Consider the following 10,444-nt stretch of genomic DNA (forward strand, 5'->3'; position numbering starts at 1 on the left):
ATATTCCATAATAGTCATATACCACAATTTATTCAGCCATTCTCCAATTGATGGGCATCCACTCAGTCTCCAGTTTCTAGCCACTACAAACAGGGCAGCCACAAACATTCTTGCACATACAGGCCCCTTTCCCTTCTTTAAAATCTCTTTAGGATATAATTCCAGTAGTAACACTGCTGGATCAAATAGTATGTACAGTTTGATAGCCCTTTGAGCATAGTTCCGAATTGTTTTCCAGAATGGTTGGATCCATTCACAACTCCACCAACTCCATCAATGTCCCAGTTTTCCCCCATCCCTTCCAACATTCATCATTATCTTTCCTGTCATCTTAACCAATCTGAGAGGTGTGTAGTAGTTAGATATACTCATTCTTCCTCCTCTTCTCTTTCTCTTTCTCTTCCTCCTCCTCTTCTCCCCATCTGTCTTTCTCTACGTGTCTTTTTCTCTATTTGTTATCTATCTCTCAAATCCCTCCATTTCAAACCCACCTCCTTTTCCTATTCCTACTCGTCTTTTCTTTTTTACTCTTTGTAAGGAGCTAATTCTCCTCAGTTCTTCACTTCATATCAACTCATCCAAGGTTCCAACTCTTTTCTAAATACTTGGGACCTCTAAAAGTCATTCTATTTCTTCACATCAGAGATCATTCTATTCTCTTCTCAAACTGGCATGTCCCTGGACCCTCTTCTTTAAGCTTTTGTATTTTCTGAAAAACTTTTGAATCAAAGTACAGGACATGTGTATTTGATTACACTTTAGCTTTTCAGGCTCCAGCCAGGCTGGACATACCCCTAAATCCACAATGTTTCCAAGGGAGCTTTCATTATTCATAGGCCATGAGAAACTGAGGGATACTGCTAAAAGTAGGCTCAGGGCTTTGGGATGATTTTAGAATCTGCATTTCTGGGAAGATAATCCTAGATAAAGCATGGGAATGATCAGCGAAATAGGGGCAATGTTACAAAGGAAGAATGACTCAAGAAGGAATAGGAACAAAATAGAGGAAAGTAGATCAAAAGAGAACAGGATAATGCAGCTAATAAATATTAGAGGCCAGATTTAAACTCAAGATGTATTTTCCTGACTTCAGGACCAACAGTCTATCCTATAGACAGCATCACATAGTTGTCCATTCCTGCATGTACCTACTAAATTCCACTTTCTTCAAGAAGCTTTTTTCAATTCCCCTTAATACTAGTACATTTCTTTTGTTGATTATCTACAAATTATCCTGTCTGTAGCTTATATGGAAATAGTTGTTTGTATAGTGTCTCCTCCATCAGGCTGTGAGCCTCCTGAGAACAGAAACTGTTTTCTGCCTTCCTCTCTTATGAAACAGCTGGGAGGTGTAGTGGATAGAGTCCTGGGCCTGAAGTCAGCAAGCCCTGAGTTTGAATCTGGAATCAGATGCTTACCAGTTGTGTGACCCTGGTCTGTTTCTTCATCTATAAAATGTGAGTAATAATAGAACCTACCTCCCAGGATGGTTATGAAGATGAAATGAGATAATAATTATAAAGCGTTTGGTCCTGTGGCTGGCACATAGAAAGGGCCATGTAAATGTTAGCTATCATTATTATTATTACTATTATATGAGAACATTTGTAAAGTGTTTAGCACTATATATACATACAAATGTATACATATATAGTGATATATAAATGTTTATTTCCTTCTCTCCCTCCCCCAGTGTTTAGCACAATGTGTGGGACATAATAGCACTTTATAAATGTTCCTTATCTTACTGATCATTTGGAAGGGAGGCTACTAGGAGTAAGGAGAACAAGGAAAGGCAGAAGATCAATACTGAGCTGCATCTTAAAGGAAGAAAAAAGTTGTATGAGGTGAAAGAAAAGAGAAAATACATTCTAGTCACAGAAGAAGGCATATATAATACAACAAAGAGGATGTGGAATATCATGAATGAGGAACTCGGAGAAAGCTATTTTGCTTAGATTTCTGAGTGTATGAGGGAAGGTAATATCCACTAGTGAATTCCTAGATAGTTAAATAAGGAAGTCATATGATCAGATCTGTGCTAAAGGAAAATTACTTTGATACTTATGATAAAGATAGTCTAGAGTGATGAGGGACTTGAGTTGGGTAGACCTATTAGAAAGCTGTTGCAATAATCTAGGTGAGGAGAGATCAAAGTAGGTAACTGTAAGTAGAGAGAAGGGTCAGATAGAGATGAATTGAAGGTGAAATGAAAAGATTTGGCAACTGATTTGATAAATGAGGTGATGGAGAAGGAGGAGTTGAGGATAATGCTTAGGTCACTAGCCTCAGAGAGGAAAAATGACAGTGCCTTTGACAGAAATAGATAAGTTTGGAAAGGAGGGCAGGATTGTGGAGAAAAATAAGTTTGCTTTTGGACATTATGAGTTTGAGATTACTCAGGAACATCCGGTTTTGAAATATTCAACACATAATTAGTGATACAGGAATAAAGTTGAGGGGAAAGACTGGAACTGACTATTTCTCTCTGTGTAGATAGTCAGAGGCAGAGACAGAGAGAAAGAGAGAGTTGGAAAGATGAATGTATGAATGAATGGGTACATATATATGTATATATATGCACTTATAGATATCTGAAAGTCAACTTCATGAGATGATAATTGAATTTTGGGAAGTAGATGTTCTTTTTTAAAAAGAGAGTGAGAAAATATAGAAAAAGAAAAGAAAAAAGGCCCGAACAGAACTTTAGAGAAGCACCCAACTTTTGTGAGTGTGATACATATGATGAACCAGCAAAGGAGTTTGAGAAAGAGTGGTCAGATAAGGAAGAGCCAGACCAAAGAATTGTAGTGTAATAACCCCCGCCCAGAAAAAAAAAAAAGACAATATTCAAGATAAGAGATTGGTCAACTGTGCAAAATGCCCAGATGGGTCAAAAAGAAGGGGCACTAAGGAACACCAGAAGATTAGCAATTAAGAGATCATTGGTATTTTTTGATGATGTAATTCCAGTGGAATTATGAGATCAAAGCTAAATTATATAGGGTAAAGAATGAATGAAAAGTGAGGAATTGGGGGGCAGTAGATATAAACGGCTTAATATAGCAATTTGGCTAAGAAAGAGAAATATATAGACCAATAATTTGAGGGAACAGATAGATCTAGTTAATATATCTTAAGGATAGAGAAGCCTGGTATATTCAAAGGAAATAGTAAAAAGCAAGAGGTTGGATAGTCAAGAGAAAAATAAGAGGTTTTTGGATTCAATTTACTGGAAAAGAAAGGGGAGAAGATAAATGGTACATATTGAGGAGTTTGCTGTGATAAGGGGAAAGGTCACTTCTATGAGAGACTAAAGGAAAGTTGGGAAGTTGGAGATACTATCAAGAGGTTTTGAGTTGAAGACAATGGGAGAAAGAACTAAATAGTCTCAATTTTCTCATGAAAGTAATAGGCAAAATTTTCAAATGAAAGAAAAGGGGAAGGAAAGTGTGGGAATCTTGAGGGGGGGAGAGAAGGTTTTAAATAGCTTCTATGAGGAGTGAAATAGGGAATTTCTAGTTAGGAAAAATGAAAATTTATGGCTAATGCTAAGAGCTAGTATGTAACCATCAGTGTGTATTCTAAGGTGAAGAGAAGATCTTGGAATTTAAGAAGGTCATGAAATTGGGTGGTTAAGGACTTTAGGGGAATATCTAAATGGTTATCTAATATAAAAGCAGGGATGGAGAGGAGAGAAAGATGGTGAACCTTTCTTTGAGAAAGGGGGAAAGATAATCTTGGGTCATTTGTCCAAATCCCTTATTTTACAAGAAGCTGTGATATGCAGAGCTTCCCAGGCTTCTTAAGCTTTAGTAATTCCACTAACTCTATAGTGACATATTGCTATTTGTCACACATGACATTCTAGCTCCAGATCTTATGCATTTTTCCTGGTTGTCCCTCCTAACTAGAATGCTGTCCTTCCTTACTTCCCTTTGCTAGCTTCCCTAGTTTCCTTGAAGGATTCACTCAAAGGAGGTCATTCCCAGCATCTTGTTCTGTTGTTATTTTTGTATTATTTTTCAGTGACTGGACCAGGTCAAAGAGCTAGTAATTGTTTGGAGTCAGATTTGAACTTGGGAAGATGCCTTTCTGACCTAAGACCTATAATTTTATAGAGTATGGCACCTAGCTGCCCATAGGAAGTGTGAAGGAGCAAACAGATAAATATTTAATTCCCCTTAACATAAATCCTGATAGAACTAGGATTTACACACAGGTAACATGACTAAACTTTAGTGCTCTTTTCAATCTATTATGCTGTGAGGCATAGATCTTAGTATTCTCATTTTACAGATATTAAAACAAGCTTGGAAAGTTTAAAGTGAATTATTCAAGATTACATAAAAGTAGTGAACTGCAGATTCAAACATGGATCACCATGAAGGCAACTTGAAGCCAGCAGCTCCATGTATGGCACAGGCTTCAGGGGAATTAAAATTCTTAGATAGGGGAGATCATTGTCACTATGGAATTATAAGGAAAGCAACATATAGTAGGTATTTTAATCAGTTCTTATTCACTGACCAACTTGAATTGGGTCTTTTTTAATTAAAGCTTTTTTTGTTTTCAAAATCTATGCATGGATAATTTTTCTTTTTTCTCTTTTTTTTTTTTATTTAATAGCCTTTTATTTACAGATTATATGCATGGGTAACTTTACAACGTTAACAATTGCCAAACCTCTTGTTCTAATTTTTCACCTCTTACCCCCCACCCCCTCCCCTAGATGGCAGGATGACCAGTAGATGTTAAATACATTAAAATATAAATTAGATACACAATAAGTATACATGACCAAAACATTATTTTGCTGTACAAAAAGAATCAGACTCTGAAATATTGTACAATTAGCTTGTGAAGGAAATCAAAAATGCAGGTGGGCATAAATATAGGGATTGGGAATTCAATGTAATGGTTTTTAGTCATCTCCCAGAGTTCTTTCTCTGGGCATAGCTGGTTCAGTTCATTACTGCTCCATTGGAAATGATTTGGTTGATCTCATTGCTGAGGATGGCCAGGTCCATCAGAACTGGTCATCATATAGTATTGTTGTTGAAGTATATAATGATCTCCTGGTCCTGCTCATTTCACTCAGCATCAGTTCATGTAAGTCTCTCCAGGCCTTTCTGAAATCATCCTGTTGGTCATTTCTTACAGAACAGTAATATTCCATAATATTCATATACCACAATTTATTCAGCCATTCTCCAACTGATGGACATCCATTCAGTTTCCAGTTTCTAGCCACTACAAAAAGGGCTGCCACAAACATTCGTGCACATACAGGTCCCTTTCCCTTCTTTATAATCTCTTTGGGATATAATCCCAGTAGTAACACTGCTGGATCAAAGGGTATGCACAGTTTGATAACTTTTTGAGCATAGTTCCAAACTACTCTCCAAAATGGTTGGATTCGTTCACAACTCCACCAACAATGCATCAATGTCCCAGTTTTCCCGCATCCCCTCCAACAATCATCATTATTTTTTCCTGTCATCTTAGCCAATCTGACAGGTGTGTAGTGGTATCTTAGAGTTGTCTTAATTTGCATTTCTCTGATTAATAATGACTTGGAGCATCTTTTCATATGACTAGAAATAGTTTCAATTTCTTCATCTGAGAATTGTCTGTTCATATCCTTTGACCATTTTTCAATTGGAGAATGGCTTGATTTTTTATAAATTAGAGTTAATTCTCTATATATTTTGGAAATGAGGCCTTTATCAGAACCTTTGACTGTAAAAATATTTTCCCAGTTTATTGCTTCCCTTCTAATCTTGTCTGCATTAGTTTTGTTTGTACAAAAACTTTTCAGTTTGGTATAATCGAAATTTTCTATTTTGTGATCAGTAATGATCTCTAGTTCTGCTTTGGTCATAAAGTCCTTCCCCTTGCATGGATAATTTTTCATTATTGGCCCTTGCAAAATGTTGTGTTCCAAATTTTCCCTTCCCTCCCTCGACTCCCTCCCCTAGATGGCAGGCAATCCAATATATCGTTATGTTAAATATGCTAAAATATATGTTAAATCCAATATATGTATAAACATTTATACAATCATCCTGCTGCACAAGAAAAATCAGATCAAAAAGGAAAAAAATGAGAAAGAAAACAAAAGGCAAGCAAACAACAAAAAGAGTGAAAATTCTATGTTGTGATCCACACTCAGTTCCCACAGTCCTTTCTCTGGGTATAGATGGCTCTCTTCATCACGAGATCATTGGAACTGGCCTGAATCATCTCACTGTTGGAAAGAGTCACGTTCTGATTATCTTATAATCTTTGTATATAATGAGCTCCTGATTCTGCTGATTTCACTTAGCATCAGTTCATGTAAGCCTCTCCAAGCATCTCTAAAATCATCCTGCTGATCATTTCTTATAGAACAATAATATTCCATTCATATACCATAATTTATTGAACTGGGTCTTGAAGATGAGTAAGACACAGAAAAACCTGGCTCTGAGTCTGAGTTAGTTGATTGAACCATTAAATAGAAACAAAAAAATAGTAATAATGAACAAAAGAATGAATTCTCTAGACTGCTGTTTCTTAGAGGCAGTGGTTTTTTTAATAATTATAGCACAGAAGAATTTTAGTTGATGATCACTTCTAAGAATTTTTGCAGAATGAAAATTTTAAGCATTTAAAAAATCCTTAACAAAACCTCAGAATGTTTGGGCATTTGGGGAATTTAAAATATATTTTTTAAGTTCAGTGTCTTGCCATCCTTACTCCCATGTAAATTTAAAATTAACTTTAATTGACAATCCCTTTTTTTCCTTCTTTACTGGCAACAGAGATCTTATGTCAACTCCACCTCCAATTAGGGAAACTTAAAAAAGGAAACATCATGATGAAAATGTCATTTACTTTGTAATTCTGTTAGTTGTGGTTTATGCTAAGTAACACTCAAGGCCATAATAGCCCAGGAAAAAAAGCCTGATCCTTCCTTTTGCTGGAATGGCCCTTCATCCCTGTTCATTTCAATTCACTTGCCTGACAGACCAAAACTTTTCAAAGGATACAGTGAATTGTTTCCCAAGAATATTATACACCAGATTCTGACTTCTTTTCTCACTACTATTTCACCAGAGTTGTCTATATGTGTTTATATGTGTTTGTCTATGTGTGTGTTTGTGTGTGCCTATAGTCTGTGTGTGTGTATGTGTATGTGTGTGTGTGTGTGTGTGTGTGTACACATATGGGGTTTCTGGGAAATATTCAATGTCCTTTAGCAAAGATAAATTTGGGTGAATTCCTGGTATCAGCATAAAACCTTCTGATTTTCCTTTTCCATTGGACAAAACAATTATTATCGGTGGAGGAGACATTTGGGACTTGAAAGAATAGAACTAAGATGATTTAATATAACCCCTCATTTTACAGAAGCCTAGAAAGGTAAATGTTTTGCCCCAAATCCTTTAAGTATTAAGGGAAAGAAATGACATTGAAAATGCACTCCCATTTGGAATCGTCTGACTTCAACTCAAATACTCTTTCAGCTATATAACACTCATTTTTGTGAAACATATAGAAGTTATAAATAATTATCTTGATTTTGCTGATGGACATTGGGGGTAAGAAAAGCCACATACATCTTTAAGAATATGACTATTAGGAACAGTTAGGTGGTGCTGTATGTAGATAGAGCACCAGCCCTGAAGTCAGGAGGACCTGGGTTCAAATGTGACCTCAGATATTTAACACTTCCCGGCTATGTGATCCTGGGCAAGTCACTTAGTCCCAAATGCCTCAGCCAAAAAAATATTATATATATATATATATATATATATATATATATATATATATGGTTATTATCTATTTATTATCTATCTATCATCTATGTAGATGTGAAGGGTTTCATCCAGTCATGCAAGTAATAAGCAGGGAGTTTGAGGGCTGAACCAAATGTGTATTTCAGTCCCCAAGTAAAAATCTAGATAGAATCAGAATCTATAGATGAATAGAAGGTCATCTTCTTAATCTTAATTATCTTAAAGTTTGTATTTTGAAAAATAGGACATGAAATAGTTCATCTAAATGCTTTTATATAAATTGGAGTTGGAAATTCAGTGTCAAGAATATAACAGGAATTTACTTAGGAAATTATAAAAATTCCTTGACAGAAATCAATCTATCAAGATAGCTCCTAGAGAATATTATATATAGTGTGCATATGTACGTATATATGTATATTTATACCCTAGAGCATATATTACATATATGTATCCTGGAGAACATATACATGTATACACATAATATCTTGTACAGTATACATACATATACATATATCATATGTTAATGTATTAATAGAATATAGATAGCCACATATTGTATATATGTGTGTATGTATATTTATGTGTATATGTATGTGGGGGGGGATTTTTTATATTTGGACTATTTGGGGATTGACAGTCTCATCCCCAGCCAATTTCTTAAAGCAAAGATGACGAAGCCTTGGTTGACAGCATGTAGATACTAGGAAAAAAGCCCTTTTCCAATGCCATAGAATGAATTACCATTGGAAAATTCTATGGGTTAGAGACCAGCTAACCATCCTTAGGATATAAAAAGACTTTTTCCTTAACATCAGATGCCATAAGATGTTAGGGGTCAGGTCCAGAAAGTTGTCTGAGTAGTCTAGATGGTTAATTTCCAAAAGCTGCTGGAGGAAAAAAAATTAAGTTCCACATCGGTGTAGACTTGTGCATTGCAGGTGGCCACAAAACCTCAGACCAATTCAGATTAATCCTTATTCAATTGTCATTAAAGGGATCCTAACTTTTATAGAATCTCCTATTTTAGCTTCTGCCCATCTGAAATCCATCTGGCCAGCAAGCTGAGTTAAATGAGAATTTTGCTGAAGCACATGGCTGTTGTCTCTCCGATTGGTGTTTGATCTCCAAATTGTGTAACTGGAGAGAGATCACTCCAGTTTTCCTCAAAATCCTCCCACTCAGGAAAGCGAAATCTGCGCGCTATGATTAATGTGAAAAATGGATACTTCCAGCAGTTACTAATATGACCTGGTGTCAATGAGGAGGCCGCAGAGATGGAGGATCAGGGATTTGCACTGCCCTCTTTTTAGATCCTTATTTGGTGAAGGTTGGCTTACCTGTGTGTGTGTGTGTGTGTGTGTGTGTGCGTGCCAGAACAGATAACATATGAGTTCAGGAGCCCAATGGCAGCCCAGAAGCGAGAGGCAGTAAGGCAGAGTGACTCCTGCCCCTGTTGTTGCTATTGCTGACGTCCCAGCCAAGAGAGATGAATGGGATTCCAAAGCACTGCAGTCATGCTGGTTTGGGACAGTTTCTTGGAGACTAGTCTCCATCCGATAGAGACATGAGGCAACAACAATGCTAACGCCCGTTTGTGGTCCCACAAAAAATGTCACAGCGCACCTCCGTTTACGGGAACCCAAGAATGAAAAGAACGTTCAAGGAAGGAAAAGGAAAAAATAGAGCAGATAGAAAAGAGCAATCTATCATCTAGTGTATCTGGGCTAAACTCCTGAAGTCAGGTGGCTCTGCAAATTCTCCAACCCGGAGTCACGTTTTAAAAGCACGAGTAGGCAAAAGAAACTGTTTTTCCAAGATTCAACTTAATTTTGGTTTCCAGAGGGGAAAGGGGGGTAGGATTGTGGGGTGAGGGTGGGGGAGAGAGAAGTGAAAGTTTGGTTCACGATTCCTGGCTAGAAAGAGAAAAATCCTCCTGCGATTCTCGAATAAGAGTGCATTTACCGCCCCCAAGTGGAAACGGATCGAAATGATGTCTCAAGCTATTGGGGGGGAGGCCGAGAGGTAACTCAAAGTCAAGTCCGTTAGCAGGGCAGCTTTGGGGGAGAGTGGAGGGAACCGCTCTGCGGACTAGCAGGGAAATGGAAAAGAAGGATCCGGGAGTCAAGGCTCAGCATCCAGCCAGGGGAAGGTCAGCTTGGCGCGCCCTAAACACTTTCAATTATAAGTGAGAGGCCTAAGTGCTGCGAGGAAGGGGAGAAGCCAGGCCGAATGACGATGATTGGCGATCCCAGCTTGAATACTTAAAACTTGTAGTTCCGTGTTCGTTCTAAAACTACTTTTTATTTCCTTTCTTTCCTAATTGACCCAAGCCACCTACTGGAATAGTTTCAAAGCGTCCTTTTCTCCCCAGCTAGTCCCCCACCCCCACCCCGTAAAGTAGTGTGGTCACAAAATTAAGGGGAGTAGGTTTTGAACTCGAAAGACCTGTTATCAAATTTTGACTCTTGCTACCTACTGCCTCTGTGACCCTGGACAAGCGACCCCACCAGTTTGTATTTGAGTTTCTTTATTCGAGGGAAAAGGAAGAACTTGGTTTCAATGATTTTCAAGGTTCTTTTCAGTTCTAAATCTATGATCCTTTAACTCCGATCTCTTTTATATTTCATCATTGTTTGTTACAAAGCCATTAAGCCCCC

The sequence above is a fragment of the Sarcophilus harrisii genome, chromosome 2 (assembly GCF_902635505.1).
Source record: "Sarcophilus harrisii chromosome 2, mSarHar1.11, whole genome shotgun sequence".
Classification (NCBI taxonomy): domain Eukaryota; kingdom Metazoa; phylum Chordata; class Mammalia; order Dasyuromorphia; family Dasyuridae; genus Sarcophilus; species Sarcophilus harrisii.